The following is a 23752-nucleotide window of genomic DNA, read 5'->3' on the forward strand; positions in this document are numbered from 1 at the left end:
ATCACTATGCTAGCAACATCTAAAATTGATGGTATACATGGCTCTACTCCCTAAGATAAAACCTTTAATTTTCCTTGTATAATTTGTAACTTCCCACTGAAGAAACTAATCAATTCTTTAACTATATCCAAACCATCCTTCACTGAGATTATCTTGTTAGGAAAATCTAGCTTTTTAGCCATTAGTACAATTAGCCTCTCCAAAAAATGAATGTATGTACCCAAAATATTAAAAGTGGGTGACAACCATGAGAGTGGTTCATTGTAAAATTGCTCAGCACTTTGTAAAGTAATATAAAAACTATGAGCCTATTGTGACATATTTTTTAGAATTTCAATTCTATGGCTCATCAAACTCCTAAGGACAACTATCCTTATCTCACCTCCCTATTGAGTAGACTGAGCATCAGTACTCATCCTCCTAGGTTTTGATTCTTTCTCTTCCCCCAAATCCTCTGTTTGTGCTGGGGCTTCAGCTGTGTCCTTAGTTGGCTATTGTTGGTCTTTATGTTCTTCTCCTTGTTTTGCAACAACCACCTATTCAACCTATATAAGTTTCTCTCTAAGAGATAAAAATTCATTTTCAAGTGCTTAGACCTTGGCCTCAAGCTCTACTATTCTCTCCTTGTACACATGGATTTTTCTTAGCTCATCTTCATAGAGCTTTCTCACATCTATGTAATCATGTATGGATTTAGCAAGTTTGGTTTCCATTTCCCCTACCTTGGCTTCATTCATAAATGAAAAATGCTTCATGGCGTTAGATATCTCTATGCTAGAGGTGTCTTTTAGAGTCCATACAATCATGTTACCTTACTTTGTGCTCTGTACATCCATTAATTTTGGTTTGTTGGATGAAGGAGCCATACTCCACACTGCTAGATATTTTGTGTTAATATTGAAACCAATTCCTCTCTACAATCCATTTTCTCCAAATACCTCATAAAAAATGGCATTTTCCTACCTCCTTAATTGATCAAGCATAAATTATTGTTCCAAGTCCCATCCAAGCACCAATATCATGCCACTCCTTTGTAAAAGATCTTAGGCCTCCTCTAGAGTCATGACCCCACTTTGAGATCATAGGCCTACAATTTTTCACCCAGTTCCATTTTTGCTCATCAGATTCTCCTAGTTTCATTTTCAATACCAGCTCACTCTATTTTATTTTGTATAAAAGCTCTTGAATTCAATGGATTTTATGAATTCATCATCTTCAAGGAACTATTGGGCTTTGATAATCCTATCATCAAGCCTTGTTATTGCTAACTCCATTATAGTGAGTGTACTCTCAGCTACATTTATTCTATCCTAAAGGTAACTTTTCCTTAAGTCATCAAAATAATGACTATTGCCAGGTAAGATTTGTAAAATCCTTTGTTTTACCTCAGCAAAAATATGGACAACCTTGTGCCTCTTATTTCCCTTTGTGACCCATGATGCTTCAAGGACATCATTTTCTTCTATCTCTAGGGTCACATCAGGTTTAGAACTATCTAGACACACCCTTTCTTCCTCTGCCAATGGTCCTTCTAGCATCTTGGCCATAATATTAGCATGGTCTATGACCATCTTCCTAATCCTCTAAGGATAGAGGATATCCATATAAAATCCCCAAAATTAGGGATCTCCTCTCTTTAGTTTTCTCTCCACCATCAAAACATCATCTAGCTTTGCTAGCTTATAAGTTGCCTCACCCTCTACAACTATGCTTGGAATGACATCCTCATGGGGTAATCCCTTGGTACTAGGTAGGGTGACCCTCATCCAATTTTTAGGGTCTTACATTCTATCTATAAGGACTAGTTGACAAATTGAAATGATGGAGGAAAGAATGGATCTAGTCCAGGGCTTCTTTCCCAATAGTAAAATCCCTAATCATAAAACATCTACACAAGAAAGTGCCCCTATGCACTTTGTGTCCCAAATATTTCCTATTGACCATGAAATTTTTTGATATGAATTCAATGATATCTAATATAGGAGTGATAAACTTTGGTAGTATGTGGGGTGGTCGAGGAAAATCATAGACTCTCATTAAAGAAAAAGTTGGGAACAAGAAAATATCCCCCCAATTATGGTCTAGCCTTTTCCCTTCAGGAAGTAGGGTTGTCTCAAAAGGTGTTTCAAAATATTAGTTGTCCTAAAGTAACTTGGATCTAACATTCTCATTATAACAATACTAAAATTATTAAAGAATGAAATAGAACTAGAAAAATGATAATTGCTATCCCATACCCATGTCCATAGATGAAGTGGTAGATCTCCATTTGCATCAGAAGTATGGTCAATGAAATTAGAACTTATATACCCTACATTCTTGTAGAGGATAAGGTGCATCAATAGTGAATAATGATGGAACTTGAAGTCCTTTAGTTCTCCACTCTGATCCCTAGCAATATTCTCTTTCATTACCTCTAGAATGTAGTTCACATAATCATACTCCCCACTATGGTAGGAGTCCTCTACATATTTTGTAATTATAAATTCTTCTCCATATACTACATTTGTTCCATCCTTGCCAACCACCTTATGGACACCATATACCCTCTTTACAAAATAGTTCTAAATTTGTCTAGTGGCATCATTTTTTCCAACTTTTTAGGGTAATCACCCACTTCCTTCAAAAATAGGGAATATGTTGTAGCATAGATTTACCAATATAGGCCTTGGTATTTGCCTCAAATTTCCTCTACAAATATTTTAAATATATAGGCTAACCCATAGCTCCATCAATTCCAAAGGCCTCAATGAATGATTCATGGTCAAGAGTGCAAAGGATGGTTCTATCTTTCCTATGTAAGGATTTAGTGACTAGATTGTAACAAAAAAAATTTTCCTTCATCAAGTCTACATCTACAAAGACTTCTAGAAATATCAACTTGGTTAAATTCTTCTTCCATGGGTTACACACAGGAATTTTCTTCTCCCTGTTATAATAGAAATACTTGAAAAGATTAGAACCAGTAACACTAGGGAACACAATGTCTTTGCAAAGAGCATACAAGTCAATAAAGGCTTGATCATCTACAACATTAGCATTATAAGAACTAGGGAAAAGTATTATCCATTTCTCTACAAACTTATTTGGTTTCTTTTGTCTGGTTTTCCCTCTTTTAGAAGTTGAAGTTTTTGCAACTCCCATGTCTGATGCTTGAATTTCTTCCACTTCTTTGTCAGACATCTTCACAATATGCTAGAAAATATAGTATGGAAATCATTCTCAAAGCTCTGAAACAAAAATTTGGATACACTAAAAAATCTATGTTTTCTCAAATTCTCTTTTTCTATAAACTGTTAACTGTATTTGTTAAATAAGAAAGCTCTTATAACTTAAAGTATACATGCAATGCCCAAAGTTTCATGGGAAAAACATAAGTGACAATTTCTTTTTCTTTTTTTTTGAAGATAGTCATAAGGGGGTTGACATTTTAACAATAGGGGAGTTATTCATTAACAATTCACTTATGGTCCTATTCTAACTACGAGGCTAATCATATCTTAGTCCTAGTCAAGGTATTAGATAAAAAGAGAACATATTGCCAAGGTTTGTATCTATTTAACCTCCAAATTTTATGACAAGAAAATCCATTTATGAGTTATCAAATATTTCAGTAATAAAACACGATAATGGTTCTAGATCAAAATATATAGATGACCTTAATATACATTTATAGCATGCCCAATTGGTACACATCCAATTGAAGGGTAGCAATAAAGAATCATGAATAATATGTTAAGATTATGAACATACTTTGTTACTAAATGTCTTGATTTAATTAGGTTTATTTATCTAGCAAACAATATCCTAACATGAATTGTGTAAAGGAATCCACAACTTGACAAATTACTATATGAGCATGGTTTTTTTGACCCCATTTATGATCTAATACTTTATTGGAAGACTTACATTTTCTCATTGTATCTAATTCTAATAATTTATAATGACATACTATCTACATATTAAGTTTACTACTTTAGCTATCACTAATAAATTGTTTTGTGCATTCTAATTTAATTACTTCCTCATGCCAATCATCCATATTGAAGGATACATACATTATGTACAGTCTAAAACTAAATTAAAATTCCACTAATTAATCCACTAATTTAAAATCTATAAATTTACTACAAATTAAAACCCACTAACTAAAAACTATGTCACTTACTAAATATCAAAATACTAAACTCTGACTAAATTTATAGTTTACCAACTACTTCTATTTATTAGAATGATAAAAATAAAATGAAATAATTTGTAAGTAACTATTCACCACTATCTACCAATCATATTATTAAGTTAAGTCTAAACTATAATCCTTAATCCCAAGTTTAATACTAAAGTGCCCATGAAAATTCCCTAATTAAACAATCCTAAGACTATCCACTTAACTGGTTTTCATAACTACTAACCTATCATATTTAAATCTTCCCTAAATACCCACGTCTCCAATCCTACCCTTTCAAACTGCCTAGCATGTGTTGGTTCACATGATCACTCCTTTCACGTGTGTTGGCTGACCATAGGGACTTGTGACCCAAGTGGGCGCCTAGGGTAGAGTATTTGGTAGGCCCCTCTAATTTTGGAGATGGAGCCTATTAAGTGGGAAAAGGTTCATACCCCAAGGTGGTCTCCCCTCCACATTCACACCTATACTTGCATGTCAAATTGATGGGGTGTGTTGGATTTTGTTTGAATGGCCAAGTCCCTTGTTATTTCTATTATCATTTTTAATATTGTTTTATCAAGTGTTCCTTTCAAGAATTCAACCCTTTACATGGGTATTTGGAGATTGTTTTTCTTTTCTTTCGCTTTATATATATATATATATATATATGTTTAGGACTATCTCTTTTATTTTTTGAGATTAGAGAATTATTTTATAGATACTCCTATAGAGCATGTTGTTTGATTATTTTATTGGTTTGTATTAGTTGAGGACTATTTTTTCACTCCCATACAAAAATTAGAGAGTTAAATATACATGTATAGGATTATTCTCTCTTCAAATTTATGATATGAGAACTATATGACTCATCTTTTCTATTCAACTATAATGTTTACCATATTTTTTGGTAATAATATGATCCTAACTTCACATTCCCATATAAATACCGAGATTAAGGATGCATATAAGAAACACTTGAATAATTATTTAAGAACATGAGTTGAATTGAAACAAGATCAAGCATGAAGTAAATAGTTTACTAGTTTCTATGAATAATGGTACTTGAGAGACATTGATTGACAATTTCATGTGATTCCTCAACATTAAAATTGAAATACACTCCTTTGTATTACTTTGTGATTCAAGTGATCATGATACCAATAATACAAAATTATCAAACATTGGCTATCTTTTGAAATGAGTTTGCTTTACATTCAACAATGAGTCTCTTCCATTTCTTTTCATTTAATGCATAACAATAAATCCTTCCACACAAAAATAAATGGAAATCTATAATTTATCTTCTTCCTCATGAACCATTCTTCATAGTGATATGCATAACATCTAGGGAGCTTCTTTTTTACAAATGGAAAACTCGTCCTTACCAATACAATGTTCAAAGATATGGAAGGGTGCATCGCACAATACAACCACAAAAGGTTTCAAATTTGCAAATACAATGCTCATGGTATGGAGAAGGACTTCATCCTTCCAAATGCATTACATAATGACATGTCTTATGCTTTTTCTATTCAATGGAGGATGCCTAATTTCTTCATGGATCCAATGAGTACAAAACTTTCAACCACATCACAACCAAAACAACAAGGACCATGGGTGCTTTCCACCCAACCATAGGCCTCCAAAGAGACCACCTACATGCTAGGGGAATAAGGCTCAAACCAGGTTTCACATACAATCTTGCAAATGCATATACATTACATTTCAAAAATTGAACAATTCCATCCCAAGGATATTTCACAATGGTTCTCCAATGGAACCATAAAAATAGGGGGAAGGTGTTATTTTCAAATGGAGACTTTCCATATCAAACAATATCTACAATAAACACTGTTCATGCCCTTTTGGGGATATCACAAATTAGAAAATTTCATGCCCTTTTGGGGCTTTCACAAGCTTCCTCCAAACACACTTCCATCAGCTGTAGCTTCCTTGAAGCCCATAATCCATAAACTTCCTTTCTACACCATACTTCCCTTATCACCCCCAACAAGATATGAATGATTATGACATACAATGGAGCTTGTATTCCAAGGTTCTCAAATAAATTTTCAAGCCCAACTAACCCCTTCACCTTGGAGTTCTCTTCCCTTCACAAAGGGTGAGTGAAGCCCTCACACCCATAACAATACTCATGAAAAAAATCATGGAAGATGAAAAGAAAGAAAAACAATGGAAATCCAAACTTCATGCTCATCACAACACAACACAACATGATACAAGATGATACCACACATTTCCCTTACAATGGCATTCACACTACCTATATTCTCATGAATGCAATAACAAGATTCAATTTCAAAATGGAAGCAAACTAACTACATGGAAAGAACACCAACCTTGAATCCCTTTGTAAAATGGAAATGAAAGTTTTTAGAAGAGCTCCCTCCAAGTTTCCAAAACCTAAGGGTCTCTAAATTTAGAAAGTGGGTAGACAACCCACTAATTTCATCCCTCGCCCTCTAAAAAAGATCCCAAAACCCCCACTATCTAAAAATGGTCATAACATGAGTTTCCTTTTCTTACACCCTTGTCTCCTTCTAAAAATGTAGTATTGACCAACTAATAGAGTGTGGAAGAAGTCATGTGACACTCAAATTTTTGAATTTTTTTGAGAGTGATTTGATTGGAGGGTTCCCAAGGTCATCTAGGCCTACTAAAGGTTAGATTGAGGCCCTCAACCCATATTAATAACATGTGGGCACTTATTTTTCACCAAAGTAACCCCCTAGGACCACTTTTGGCTCCTTAAAAGTCAATAGGAAGTTGGAATTCTAATTTCCCTTGATGGAGACTTCACATAAAATTTTTCCATATGACGTTAACTTGGGTACTACATTGGGGTTGGGTTTAGGTTAGGTTACTTCTTTCCAAACCTTGAATGACATGTCATCTCCACATGGACAACACAAGTGTCAAGTGACACATTAAAACACATCACAATTCACAAAAACATATCTCTAATGTATTCATGAATTTAAATTTACTACACATGCAAACTCACATTTACAAAATGAATACATCACAATGAGGCTTTGAATCTTTCAAAGATTCTCCTTGGCTATGTTATGTTCACATGGGCTTGAGCCTTGGTTACCCATTAAACCCCATGGTCAAGTTCCTACACACTAAACTCAAGCATCAATAGTCCAATAAAATCATGTAAGCAATAAGTAAATATGTGCAATAAATCATCATCCCTTTCAACATTAGTCTTGAATATTTCATCATTTCAAATTACCTTTCCCTTTTCTAATATTTTTCATGTAGAAGATACGAAACATTAAAGTATCAATCCCTACATATCAATATTGATCTTTACTTAACATGATTTGAATAACTTTATGAACAACCTTATAATTTGTTTTCTATCATAGTGATGAAATATTAAATCCATGACTATTAAGTCACCAGGAATGTAAATTAGGTTCTATTGCATATCAAAATATATCCTTTAACACTAATTTCTATTTAAACATTATAATTTGATGTTTCAAGAATTTCTATAAATTCCTTTTCTATTAAAGTAAAAAAATTATTTAGAACATGAAATGGAATCATTAATTATATCAATTAGGTCCTAATGTGTGGATAATCAAAATGAAAATATTAAAATTACATAACCCTATAGTCTCAAAAGTGTATCAAAAAATTGAATTAGAAGTATCATAATGTAAATATGTCATCTATACTATGACAATTTGGGTGAGGCCTCGCAATACGAATCAACATTCATCTTTGCATTAATTTTTAGCATACTTTGAAATGTAATATTAGTTGATTTTGTCACCTTAGGAGAGTGTTTCCATTACTATCTAGCAATGTGCTTTATGTACTGCATTCAAATCTTATTGGTCAAGAAGTTCATTTTTGTTTCTAGCTCAGAAAAGTGTCTAGCACATTTTATGTCAAAATAGGGTCTACAATCCTATGACCGTTACTGAAGGAAATGATTTTTTTATTATCTTATCAAAGAAAATTTGGCTCTTCAAGGTTACAAAACCCTTACCAAAAAATTAGAAACCCTCACCAAACCCTTTATGATCTTACAATTCCTTAGTTGTCATGGCATTGGCGCTGATCTTTTCTTCTTCTATGATCTCTCAGAAAACAACTTATCTTTAGAATTGGCATAGCATCTTACCTTGACCTCTTTCAAGATTCTACAATTTTATGATAGATTCTACAATTTTATGATAAATTGTTAACCCCTTTTACCATAGCATCATGGGCTTTGCATTTTTAATTTGCAATCTTATGATCAAAACTTATTCATAACATTAGAGCATATCATTTAGTACCTTGAGATCTTATGATGAACCATTTATCATAAGATTAAAGATAGCCATATTCCACACAGAAACTATATAAAATCCCTTTTTTGGTCCCACTAATCTAACTAAGCATCCAATTGATGTACACTTCACAACTTGATCAATCAAAGATGAACACCATTCTCTTGTTTGATAACATACTGTTACATTTTTTTGTCTTTTACCACCTTAAAATCTTATGACCATAGGTACCCCATAGCATCACAACACCCTAATATTTCCTTCACAATCATACAATACTCCTTGCTTCATAACATTGTAACACCTTTTTTCATTATCTTTGGTGCTATGATTACCTCCTTTTTGATAGTATTGGAGATAACCAAAAAGAAAACCAATCAAACTGTAACATGATGATACGATATAAAGGAAATCATAAGATAGTGAAAACCAACTTTCTCATCCATGATACTATGATACAACACTTTATCTTAAGATTGAGATATAAAAAACTCTTCATCATGATGCTCCACTAATCCTCCTATCATAATATCATAGAAGATGATGTACAAGACAAATGAAAACCTACTTAGCTTTATAACCTAGGAAGATTTTGTTGGAAATTTGATTGAAAAGATCATTGCAAAGAGGGAGATTGTTGATAAAGAATGTTATCAATCATTGTTTTGTCACTGATGTCAAACCTACTATTTGCTAGAATGACAATTGCTTATAAGATCCAAGTACTATCACTTAGCTGATTGATGAAGAGGATTTAATCAACAAGATGTAACAAAAGCACCTAAGGGAAAGGTTGAGTTATAGTTTTGTAATGAAGTACAAGGATTAGTTAAGACAATGATAAAATGATGTATTGATAGTATACTTGAAGATACAAATGATGGCTACACTTAGAAACTCTAGAAGGATAAGTTGTAACAAAGCTGTCTACAAAGCTTGACTAAGTTCATTAGTGGATGTCAAGTAAGCTAGTTCATGCCGAACATATTTTCAATTAGTGTTGAGCAAATGAAAAATTTAATGTGTGCCGAGTGAAATAGAAGGAGTCGAGTAAGTTCAGGTGCTGAGCAAAGTAATAGGTGTCGAGCATCAAAAAAACTTAGTGGATGCCAAGTGAATCCATAGTAGGTGCTAAGCATCAGTAAAAAATAGTTGGTGCCAAGTAACATAGTATGTGCCAAGCACCAGAATCTCAATAGTGTCGAGCTACCACATTATTTGAAAAGTCAAAGATTCACTAGAACTAAGCTGACAAGTTTGTTCCCTTGAATTTTGTGAACTAGATGGAGGATAAGGATGATGAGCTGGTGGCATAAAATTTTAGATAAACTATTTTTGGGCAAATTTAGGAGGATTCCTCAGGTGTTTCTAGAAGGAACAAGATATGGGTTAGATTCATTCAATCCTACCTAATCCATTTGATCTAAAATTAAAAGGAGGAAAGATTCAAGAGGAAAAAGTATTCTAGTCTTCTATTTAAGGAGTCATAGGCCAAGAAGCTAGAGTTTCTAGATTTCCAAATTGCAAGGTGGTAGAAGGGTGTCAAGGTGAAGGCATCAAGAAGGAAGAACAGAGTACAGAGACTCTGCTTCAATAAGTGGTCATATAGGAGATTGCACTAGTACATCAAACATGGAGACTCAAGGAGACAAAGCTTGAAACGAGGATAGGCTATCAGAGCTACAAAGGTTGAAATCTAGGCAAAATTTGAGAGTTAAAGTGAGATCTAAAATCTACAAGATAAGTTGTGAATTTGTATTAGGTCAAAAGCCCTTGTTGTTACTCTCTAAAAATTATATCAATTAAGATAAAATCCTATGGACTTAGGTTGGTTTAATAGTCATTTGTAAATCCTTTAATAGGGTAGCATTCCAGGTGAATGTTCTAAAGTCCTCTAACTAGGCCTACTTCTAATAGGGTGGTTAAATCCTTTAACTAGGTCACATTTAATAGTGTGTTGTAGCATTTAACAGGGCAGGACTTTCACAAGGCATCACTTTAGAAGAGTGAGAATTGAGTAGCATGTTACTGGTGGTTTTTACCAAATTAGGTTTCTATATAAATCACTATGTTATCTATTGATCTTTCATGTGTTGTTCTTGCATGTTGATTTTTAGTAACTTGCTAGGTAGGAAAGTTTAAGCTTGGATGCATGAATAGTTTAATGGGCTCACTTCACTTGGTGAAAAATTTTTATTAGGACATTTGGACTTTGAATAACTAATTCATCCCCCTCTCAATTATTCTAAAGAATTTCTAACAATTGGTATCAGAGACATCTATTGATTTAGTTTAAAGGTACTAGAAGTAGTAAGATCAAGATGTCAAAGAGAGAAGTTCCCAAGATTAATAGAGATAACTTCACTACATGGAAAAGTTTAATATAACTTCACTGCATGGAAAATTTTAATGAAGATGCACCTTAAATTAATAAGTGATCATTCAAAAACCTCAATTGAAGTAGAACATGTTGATCTAGCTATACCCACTATAGAAGATATGAAGAAAAAGAAGGAGCACAATCAAGCAATGTTGGAGATTGCCTCTGCCCTTAACTATCCTGAATTTGATGACATCAAGGGATGTGACTCTAAGTTCAAAATATGGAAAGCCTTGACTAATATTTATGGAGGAGATTAGAATATTCAAAGAACAAAAAGAGAAAGCCTCAGAGGAAAGTTTGATGATATGAAAATGGAGGAAGGTGAGAATGCTACTCAATATGCCTTTAGAATGAAAGAAGTAGTAAGTGCAATAAGAAGTTTAGGTGGTCATTTAGAGGATGACACTATTAATAGAAAATTCTTAAGAACCTTGCTCCCCATATATGTTATTAGAGTTTTAACCATACAAGAGTTAAGATGTGTACCAAGAAACACACTAACATTTGGAGGAATAAGAGGAGGACTCAGTGCGTTTGAGTTGTCCAACTTTGATAACTACAAACTTGAGAACCTTGAATCTACTTTCAAGGCCAAGCTATCATTGAAAGACACTGAGGAGGAGAAACTAAAGAAGAAGAAAAAGGTAAAGTGTGCATCCAGTGATAGCAGTACATATAAAGAAGATGTAGAACAATTGGAAGCACTACTGGCCAAAAGATTTCATAAAGGAAAATGTACATTCAAAGTTAAGTTTCCTGTCGTATGTTTCAATTGCAATGAAGTAGGACATATTGCTGCAAGATGCAGTCACAAGAATAACTATAGAGAAGGTAATAAGAACAAGAATAGAAGAGAAGATGATAGTAGGATTGCAAAGACAAAGACAAAAAGTGCTACATTATTGAAGAAGATTCTGATGAAAATGATGATGAGGTAATCTATGTAGCCATGAAGGATGAATTAGATGAGGATGAGGCAACAAGATTGGTAACTTGTATGAACAAAAAAGATAGGTGGATCATAGACAATGGATGCTCACATCATATGATAGGAGACAAAAGTAAGTTTATTACCTTTACTCAATATGATGGAAATAGTGTTAGATTTGGAAATGATGCTCCATGTCAAATCAAAAGAAAAGATTCTATTAAACTTACAGAGAAAATTTTATGTGATAATGCATATTATGTTGAAGGATTGAACTACAATCTACTGAGTGTGTCACAATTATGCAATATAGGTTGCAAAGTAGAAATTGAAAACAAAACTACCAAAATCTATGACACTGATGGAAACTTGATAGGAAATAGAGACCAAACTAGGAGTAATCTGTTTTACCTAGATATGGAAGATGCAACATGTCTTATTGTAAAACTTGATGATGTGTGGCTATGGCATAAAAGGATATTTCATGTCAACTTTGATAATCTAATTAGTATTAGCAAAATGAAGAAAGTAAGAGGTTTTCCAAAATTGAAAAAGCCTAAAAATACAATGTGTAAATAGTGTCAACTAGGTAAGATGACCAATTTAAGTTTCAAAAGCAAAACTTACACTTTCAAAAAAGTATTAGAGTTAGTCTATATAGACTTATTTGGCCCAATAGAAGTGCAAAGCTACAAAGGATATAGATACATAATGTTGTTTGTGAATGACTTTTCTAGGATGATGACTGCCATGTTCTTAATTTTTTTTTTTAATGCATTTCAAATGTTTAAGTGGTATTTGGCCAGGGTTGAGAAAGAAATAAGAAAGAGTCTGAAGTGCCTAAGATTAGACAAAGGAGGAGATTCACATCAAAAGAGTTTGAGACATTTTGCAATGACAAAGGAATTAAAAGACAAACATCAACACAAAGAACTCCCCCACAGAATGGCATTGTAGAGAGAAGGAATAGATCAGTGATAAACTGTGCCTAAACATTAATGATGGAGAAGAATGTTGCACTGAAGTACTAGAGAGAAGCTATTATTACTGCTATCTATTCTTTGAATCGAGTTCAAGTCAAGAAAGGTACAAATGCAACACCTTTTGAATTATGGTATGGTCACTCACCCAATGTAAAAAATTTCAAGGTATTTCATTGTAAATGCTATATTCTTAAGGATTCTAGGAATGGTAAGTTTGACTCAAAGAGTGATGAAGGCATATTCCTTGGTTACTCCATTAGAAGAAAAGCATATAAGTGTTTGAATACTAACACTAACAAGATTGTGGAGAATGCAAATGTAAATTTTGATGAGCATGCAAAAGCTTAGGTTGATGAAACTAAGAAACTAGAAGAGTATAAATCCTTTGTATATTTCTATGAAGGAATGCCTATTGAAGAAGAAGCTACTAATTAGGTTGGGAATTAGCAACAAGTTTTAGTATTAGCCAAATCACAGCTAGTGAATGCCAAGCTCATTTAGAAGCCAAATTGTAGAATTAAGATAATGTACATTCTGACTCTAAAATTAGTACACATGAGAGAGATGATGAAATACCAGAAAGAGATGTGTAGAGTGACTTTGAAGCTAAAAGATAAAACATGGAAAGAAGGAAAAAACTAAGACTATCCAAGTATGTGAGAAGACATCACCCTATAGAAAAAATCATTGGTGACAAGGAAGCTAGACCATTGAAAAGGAACAATCTAAGAAATGAATCATGTCTGATGAGCAAGATTGAACCTAAAACAATAAAAGATGCACCACAAGATGATGATTGGCATAAAGTAATGGAAGAAGAGATAGAACAGATAGAGAAGAAAAAAACATGGACCTTAGTTCCAAGGCTAGTTGATAAGAATGTGATTGGTACCAAATAGGTGTTTAGGAACAAGCTAGATGAGAACAATGAGATCACAAGAAACAAAGCAAGAATAGTTTGCAAAGGGCATGCATAAGAAGAAGGATTGGACTATGGGGAAACATTCACCTTTATAGTAAGAATGGAAGGAGTAAGAACACTAGTTGCATATGCTACCTACAAAGGTTTCAAAGTCTACCAAATGGATGTAAAGTTTACTTTGCTAGATGCTATACTAGAAGAGGAAGTCTACATAGAACAACTAGAGAGATTTATTGATGACAACAACAAGGATATGGTTTGTAAACTACACAAAGAACTTTATGGTTTGAAGAAAGCACCTAGAGCATGGTATGAGAGACTACACAAATATCTTGTGAAGATAGGATTTGAGAGAATAAATGATAATAGCTATCTGTCTATCAAGGAAGAAAAAGTAAAGATATTTTGATATCTAAAATCTTTGTTGATGATATAATATTTGGAGGAAAAGATGCCCTATGCAAAGATTTTTCTAATTAGATGAAACATGAGTTTGAGATGTCAATGTTTGGATAAATTAAATTCTTTGTTGGATTGCAAGTACATCAACTGAAACATGGTATATTTGTGACCCAATTAAAATATATCAAGGAGATACTCAAAACATTTGTCTTAGAAGATTCAAAACCAGTCAGTACACCAATGGTAATAGGACATAAGCTATGAAAAAATGATGAATCAACTAAAGTAAATCAAACATTGTATGGATCAATGATTAGAAAGTTACAATATGTTGTGCATAGTAGACCAAACATTGCATTAGTTGTTGGAATAGTGGCAAGATTTTTTGCAAATCCAAGAGAAAATCTTCTTATGGTAGTAAAAAGAATACTGAGGTACCTAAAATGAATAGATGGTTTTGGCTTATATTACAAGAAGAGTGAAAAGTTTGAGTTGAAAACCTGCACTGATGTAGATTGGGGAGGTAATATTGATGACTAGAAAAAGCACTAGTGGAGGATCACTTTTCTTGGGTAAAAGATTAGTCACTTGGACTAGCAAAAAGAAAAGTTGTACCTCACAGTCTACAACAAAAGCTAAGTATGTTGCTGCTACCATTAACTACACCAATATTGTATGGATCAAACATCTGTTGCAAGTTATGAAGGAAGAAGTAACTAAGCCTGTGATACTTTATTGTGATAACACTAGTGCCATTTACATATCAAAGAATCATGTGATGCATGCTAAAACAAAGCACATTGCAATTAAGTATCGCTATGTGAGAGAATTGGTGGAAGACAAGTGAGGATGGAATATATCAATTCAGAGGAACAAATTGCTAGCATCTTCACAAAATCATTACTTAAAGATGCATTTGAGTATCTTAGAAGTAAGTTAGGGGTGATACCCCTATCCAAGGTTGTTTAAGCAACAACAAAGATTGCCCTACATCAAATGAGTTGATTGTTGAAATGTTATAAATTTATGCAGAGGATACTTTAAGATTTTTGCCTAAAGTAATCAAAGTGATGAAGTTCCAAATCAGTCACAAGCAAGGTGGCAGAGGGAGAAATTGGAAGTTCAAAAAGATGCTATACTTGCATGATGAGATGTTGAAATAGTATGTCTTTGGCATTATTGTCAAAGAGGGAGAAATAATAGAAACTGATCAAATCTATAGAATCAAATGGACAAAGGTAGAAGTAACTACTACTAGATAGTAGAAATTGATTAAAGCATATAGAGAAAGAAATAATGTGCAGAGGGAGAAATGACACATTTTAAAGGAATAAAATGTAAGAGGGAGAAATAGTAGTTAAGAAGGGCAGAATTAATCAAAGTGGTAAGCTACAAAAAAGAGGGAATAATACAAAAAATAATTAGAAATGTAAAGGAAAAATAGCAGAAAACAAGAAGAGAAAGGAATCAATAGCTTAGAAGGAGAAAATAGTGAAGACAACAATCAATCAGAGAGGGAGTAGAACAAAAGGTGAAGAAAATATATTGGCAAAGAGAAAGATGTGAAAGCTTATGAAAATAAAAATGGTAACACAATTTATTTTTTGCATTTGACTTACTATTTTAACCTAGTTAGCATTTTGATAACTTGGTTGATCAGTTTGGTTTGCCATCAATGCCAAACAGGGAGATTGTTGGAAATTTGATTGAAAAGATCATTACAAAGAGGGAGATTGTTGATAAAGAATGTTTTCAATCATTTTTTTTCACTAATGTCAAAATTTCTATTTACTGGAATGACAATTGCTTATAAGATCCAAGCATTATCTCTTAGTTGATTGATGAAGAGGATTTAATCAACAAGATGTAACAAAAGAACATAAGGGAAAGGTTGAGTTATGGTTCTGTAATGAAGTACAAGGATTAGTTAAGACAATGATAAAATGATGTATTGATAGTATGCTTGAAGATATAGATGTTGGCTACATTTAGAAACTCTAGAAGGATAAGTTGTAATAAAGCTATCTACAAAGCTTGACTAAATTCATTAGTGGATGCCAAGCAAGCTAGTTCATGCCAAGAAGATTTTTAGTTAGTGCTGAGAAAATGAAAAATCTAGTCTGTGTCAAGTGAAATAGAAGGAGCTGAGGAATTTTGGGTTTCAAGCAAAGTAACAGGTGCCAAGCATTAGAAAAAATTAGTGGATGTCGAGTGAATCCATAGTAGGTGTCAAGCATCAGTAAAACATAGTTGGTGCCAAGTAACATAGTATGTGCCGAATTTAGTATGTGCTAAAGAGAGCTTTGAGAGGAAGATTGTAGTTCTAGTGTATTCACACCATTTTGAGCACTCCCGATGACATAGCTGAACAAAGGACTATGGACCTCTGATAAGTAGTTGACAAACTTCCTTCACATTTAATTTTTCACGCATTTTGAATTTTTTTTTGCACATTTTTAGCATGTTTTTAGGGTAGGTCAATTGGTTCTTGTGCAGGGGTGTCTTTCCTTGTGTGAACCCAATCATTTTTCACATGAAGATCCACCAGCCTAGTGTTTCTTCATGTGTGTCAATGGGGAATCTCACGTGGGAGATACCCACCTCTCACATGAGATGCATGAGATTTTGGGTGCATTTCACTCAGAGTCTTGTTGTTTCTCATGCAAGAACTTGCCTTCTCGCATGAAGAAGCAAGATTTTGAGCAAGAACATGAATTTTCACTCAAAATTCTGGCATGGGGAATGAATTTAAAATTTTCTTTTTTGTTTTGTCATCCAAAATTTTGCATTTTTTCCATCATTTTGGCTTATTGAGCGAGTACTGACTATTTGCATATTGTTCTTGTTTATGTGTGCAGATGCTCTTTGATGACATCGCTTTTAGATCACACTATCTACCTTACGAAGCTTTGTTGCAGAGCTTAGATGATGCCAATATGACACACATTGATAAATTAGGAATAACATCAATATGCCAGATCCCAGTAGTGTTGGTGAATCACAGCCTGCTAATAGTATTGGTGGAGCATTTCCTTTCAGAGATGAACACCTTTAATCTTCCACAGGGTGAGATGATGATTACACCAGAGGACATCTATTGGATACTATAGATACCCTTCCATGGACCATGAGTAGTGTATGATACAATGCCTCAAGCAGGCACAGAGGCATTGAGGCCCATCTTTTAGAGAGATTTTCCAATAGGGTGAGCTATCACATGGGACGAGCTCATCCATATATATGATACTACTCACAAGTTGGCCTCGATTTTGGTCATTTTCATCAATTGCTTCCTAGTACTTAACAGAGGACAACATGGAATAGAGTGTGGTTGGGATGTGATGCTATAGTGGATTTTGGATTCCCTAGAGAGATTTAGGTGGGGATAGTGCATGCTCATAGACATGTACCACAAGATGCATGAGAAAGTGTACCATGAGTAGAAGAGTATGGTTGCTAGGGTGTATGTTCTACAAATCTGGGCATGGGAGCACCTACCAGTGACATGAACCATTTTTGAGAATGCCCAAGAGTTGATGGAGCCCTACATATGCAAGTATAGAGGGAAACTAGATAGGTTTGGGTAAGACAGAGCATTGGAGGATGTGTCTCAATGACCTAGTCTCTGTTCTATGGTGGCCCTACAGAGAGACTAAGGATTGGGATGATGCTCCTCGAGAGCTAAGCTAGATGTTCTCCTCACGGTCACTGTTAGCCCAAGCCACCCATATCATAGATAGATTTCCCATTACATAGGTGTGGTGATAGTATAGATAGCCTTAGGACATCTTGCAGGATTATTTCTCTTATGCTAGGTTAGGCCGAGACTTGGAGTGAGGCTGGTCAGTGAGGTTAGATCCTGGTAGATCTATGATAGATGTGTGTCATGCCCAGACTACAGGGTAAAAACACACCAAATTTTTTTTTTAAAGTGATAATAGGATTAAATGTAATACATAAGTATTTCAATAGAATTACTTAACATCCTCATACTCATGTATAATTACAAAATTTAAGTACCAATCAAATGTGAATTTTCTTAACATATTTTAAACTTAAATTGCATAACTTAATAAATATCACCATTTTATCTAATTAACTTCAATCAAATGAACACAATTTTGAAACATAAGAATGTCACAGGAAGGTGAAACATCATTTTATCCATTTAAAATAAATCAAGTGAATGAAATTTTGAAGAATATAATGCCATAGTAAGATGAAACATCATCACATCTAATTTCAAGTAAACATATGCAAAAATTGAAATTCCAAAAATATCATATGCAAGAATATTACTCAATTTTTTTCATCAACATACATTGACCAGCCACTTCTCATTTAGTTTATTTTACCACTTGATTCAAAGGCTTCACCAAGAAAGAACTAGGAAGAAAACCTGACATCATAGCCATTTCTACAATAAGTTTAAAAATAAGATTTTTACACAGGATTACTATCTCGAGGAAAAATCTCCCAACATATTTGAATTCAATAATAATTCTAAAATACCTTCTTGGCTCCACAATAGGGAACCCATTACAAAGTCTGTAACACATCAAGGTGATCATGGAGAGAATGAAAAACTGACCGAGAGATAACCAAACTTAACATGAAGACAATTTTAGACATTCAGTCCCATCCAAGTTTGCATAATAGGTTCATCATTGAACTAGACTAGGGAGAAGGTGGATTTTTCCAATAGGAGACATTGACCACAACACCATAATAGGTACCCTTTCGGGGCTATAATCACAAGAACTTTTTTTCTTCCATTTCCTAAATTCTAAAACTCAAAACATGGTTTGTGCTGACAAGTAAGGGCCCATAACACCCTACTCTCTCTCCCTCTCCTCGTCATGAGAAGAGACGCTGCATTGTTGAAGTCCAACTAAAGACCTCCTCCCATACATGGTCACTTTTTTCCTATCCAAGGATGAGTAATTCCAATACAACCCATACAACCCCTTTGAAAATTAATGCAAAATACTAAGCAAAAATATTTAAGAAAAAATCATTTCAATCCCTCCCAAAACATATTCATCAAATACATGAACATACATATGCAAGAAAACTACTTAAGCATGAACACATCATGAACAAAATGAGCTTAAGGGATTCCTCCTTTCACAATAAAGTTATGGCAACTAAACAATTTGAGATGAGCTTCCCTTCCTTCTCCTTCTCTTTCAATCCTAAATTGCTCTCTAAAACTAGAGGTTGGGTGAACACTCTTCCTCTCTCAAATTTTCCTCTAAAAATGATATTAACTCAACCATCTCCAAAATTAAATAACTCCCCCACTTGCCTAATGGTTCTAGAGTCTTCTAACTCAACTTGACATAAGGCTAACCTCAAGGTGGAGTTTAACTTATCCAACTCATGGAGAAACATTCAATTTTTGCAACAAAGCAAAAAATAGGATATTTGAGTGGTTATAAAAGTCAACAAAAGCAACTAGAGGGGTGGAAAATGCCCCCAACCCATACCCATACACCTTAGGTAGTTATTTTTAATGATTTTTGGCCTCTAGGAATAATTAGGGGCCTATCAAAAAGCTTTGAAAAATTAGGACTTCCTAACAACCCTCAAAAATGCAAATTAGTTACTAATCATGATTAGGGTAATTAATCTCAATTACAAACTGATTAGCAAAAAGGTAACTAACCTAGTCCAACTCAGATCTTTAGGTTACTCAATTAACCCTAACTATCAAGCTAAAATGCATATACGAGTCATGAGTGTCAAGCGACACTATAAAATCACTATTACAAAATATTAACACTTAATGATTACAAAATGATACATTCATTCAATCCATGATACAAAATAAATATGAACAATGGGGTTTGCATCTTCACTAGATTCAACCCTAGTTTTCACAAACTGTACATAGGGTTTAGTTCCAATTCTCTATTAGATTTCCTAGCTAGAATATCTTGCGCACACACACACACACAATATATATACATATATAAAACTCATTTGGATAGTCGCATAAATAAAAACGTAAATCCTTCATTTAAATAACCCCTTTCTAATTTCAATACACACATTTAGTCATAAAAAATTATATAATCAATATAAAAAAACTTTATTGATTAATTTAGATTAAAATACTAGAATAGTCATCATTAGGCATGCATATACCTAAACATCAAAAACATTACCAAATAAGGAATACTAAACTATTTGAATGTGTATAACCTAATCATCGAGGTACCATAATCAACATCACCATCATTGGGTGAAAACACCTCATATCATCATTAGTGAAATTTTAAAGTTTAAATAGTCGAGATAATATAGTAGCTCTCAAATCACTAGGAATTAAAATATGGATGTATCAATTGATCTCAATTTTCATTAGGGCATTCACAATATAAAACATTACTTCATATCCATTTCAATATCCTATAACCATTTTAACATAGAATTCATATTTGATAATTACATACAAGGAGGGACCTTACATCCTCCTCCACTAGCTCTTGACTTCCTCCTAGATGTCACACAACTAAAATGTTCGTCTTATGCTAGACCTTGTCTAGACTTATACCAAAATTTACTCTTGTAAAAAAATAATGATCAATAATTCATATACACACTTAAGGGAAATAACATATTTATCTAATTATTCTTACTAAAAGTGAAGTTCAATCCATAGCTCTGACATGGTTACATTTTCTAGGATCAAATACTCCTTAAAACATATTGGTCACATATAAACAACATTCAAGTCTAGTATAGCATACTTATAAAGTCTCTAATAATAATAATATTATAGATATTCCATATTCCACACACCCGCTCATCGGGGTAAGATCTATACGAGACTCCCTCAAACGAGGTTTTCATATTAAGCAACTTGGCTCTTTATTAAGGTTAAACACTTTTACTTTAGAGTTTCCATGACATATTGATTCTTTAATAGGCCACAAAATAAGTCCATCACTACACATGCACCTTTTGCATCTAAAAATCCATTAGTTGAACTTATAACCTTAACTAGTTGTATGCTTGGGTGAAATTTCATTACTCATAACAGTCAACAAATATTCACTGGTCCTATTTTCAAAGTCTTGGGAGAGGGTGGGGCATGAATACTCTCAATAATAACCCCATGCCCTAATGTTATGCAACCACTTAATTGTTAGGAATCCTTTTTGGTAGGCCCATCATATGTCACTTTGCCAACAAAATTCACAAGAAAATGCCTCAAATTTAAATTCAACATCAAGGATGAAACATCCAAAGAAAAAGTCTGAAACAAAAGAAATAAAGATGGCCACAATAGAATAAATTGTAATCAAGAAATAAAGACATGGCTTAGAGGTGAAATAGTGTCATCAATAATACAGTTGGCTTAATAGCCCCACATCATGTTGTTGGAAAAAAAGAAAAGAACATTAAAATACCAAAATCTAGAATCAAACAAATAAGGAAATAAATACAATCACTTACAAAATTTACATTACTGACATAATGCAACCATACCAGGGTATCTAAAGGAAAGGGGAAATCTTAGGTCTTTGAATAGCATTGTAGGGAACTAAATTGATTTTAGATGGTGGTCTAATGACCATGTTACTCAATCTATGATTGATCCCACATACTAACTACATAACTCACTTAATTGAAATCACCCTATAATTAGGGTTTACTATACCAAGGGTTTGGCCTTATCAGAATTCACTCCAAAAATGCAAATGTGAGGATACTAATATAAGTCCCCTTCAATCTTCTTCTTGTTATATTGGTTTTCTTTTGAAGAATCTTAACATGTGGGGACATCAATGATAGCAGAGTTGTACTCTAATTTGTAGTTACAATATCAAATCTCTTATCCTTAATTCACTAAAATTATATTAGGGCTCCTATCCATAATCTTTCTTAGGTCAAAATTTACCACAATATACTGACTGAAGTTATGTTGTCATTCTCACCAAATTTGTTATGATCTTGCATACATATATACATCACTGTCCATGTTATTCCATTGTTTACACAAGTTCTAATTATCATCTGATGATGTACTAAATGCTATTATTCTTATCTAATTCCATATTCCACATTTCCTAGTCATAGTGACTTATAAATTCATCCTTAGGTTGCAATTTTTCAACTATTTAGGTATAAAACCAATATTAGGATGTCACCAATGTTTACTTATCCAATGTCAAAGTTCACTTATTCACTCTTACAACTATCTCCTTGCTGTCGATATAGGCATCATTATTGGTCTTATCATGCCTTGTGGTTTATAATCCTCTTATTACTTAACTCTGATACCTGAACCTTTAGTTTGTATTAGGTTGGTGACCTCATCACAACTTTACTTTCTCTAATTTGTAGGGTTATAATTGATCCAATAATTTCAATCCAGAGTCTACAAGCATTTTCTTGATAGTTAAAATTTGGTATTACTCGTGCTTATACAATAAGCCTGCAAGCATTAATAGACTCACATAACCCTAACTCAATAGTTCCCAATAACACTTCCACCACTTAAATTAGATAGATTCATTCTTTGATTAGGGTTCTATTCCTCATAGTAGGTTGAGATACTCTCTTTCTTTGTGCATTCCTCACTAACTCTCTCTTTTTGAATAGCTTCTCGCATTAGTAATCCTATCATTCAAGGCTCCCAAATGTTACTTGCAGATTCCAAATCAACTGTTGTTTTCTTTTTGAGGATTACTTAGAATAATATATTTTAAATTCTTAATAGGTATAGGTATCCCAATAACTTGGTAATGTGATAAACTCTTCAAGTGTTACCTTCCTATTTACTCACCATTCATTTTATCTATTTAATATTTCAACCTAAAGGTACAAAATTATATTATAAGGATCGTATATTTCTTTTACTTATGTTTGAAATGTCTAAAACAATACTAGTTTACTTGATCACTTGTAAGTTTGATATGAGCTACAATGCTTCCATGAGTGATCAGGTCAAACAAAATCTACTTTCTACTAAACATGTTGTGAAAAACTATTTCTCTAATTGCTAGGTTATTTACTTGTTTCCAGTCACATGATTGTAAAATGTTTTAGGGTTCTTAATTTAGTTTTCCCTCAAGGTGATCATGTTCAATATAATCTTGAATTCTTTATGAGATCATAATATACTTTAATATAAATATAACATTCTTGCATCTAATCAGTTATTTTTAGTCATTAAGATGGGGTCATCTGCTTATGGTTGACCATTTACAATTGTTAATACCATTGGAAATGTAGATGGAGTAACTGAGGGGGGGGGGGGGGGGGGATTGAATTAATTAGCACAAAAAAATTCACATAGATCCCTTGGATGTCAACAAAACTACTTACTAATGTCATTCAGTAAACATACTGAAAATGCTATAACTCGGTAAATGCAATGTATGTTATACTTTTAACTAAACTTAAACATTCATAGAGATTAACTTGCAAGCATAAAATAAATAACATGAACACATGAGACACTAGATGTAACATGGAAACCTAATATGGGAAAAACCACCAAGTAACTAGCTACTGATTTTCACTCTTTTGAAGTGAGCTCTTTTAGGAGCCAACTTGGTTAAAGGTTGCAAAAACACACTGTTAGGTGTGACCTTGGTAGAGGATTTAATCACCCTTTTAAGAGTGGCCTTGCAAGA

The sequence above is a fragment of the Cupressus sempervirens genome, chromosome 7 (genome assembly GCF_028749045.1).
Source record: "Cupressus sempervirens isolate cs-2001-9-10 chromosome 7, ASM2874904v1, whole genome shotgun sequence".
Lineage (NCBI taxonomy): Eukaryota > Viridiplantae > Streptophyta > Pinopsida > Cupressales > Cupressaceae > Cupressus > Cupressus sempervirens.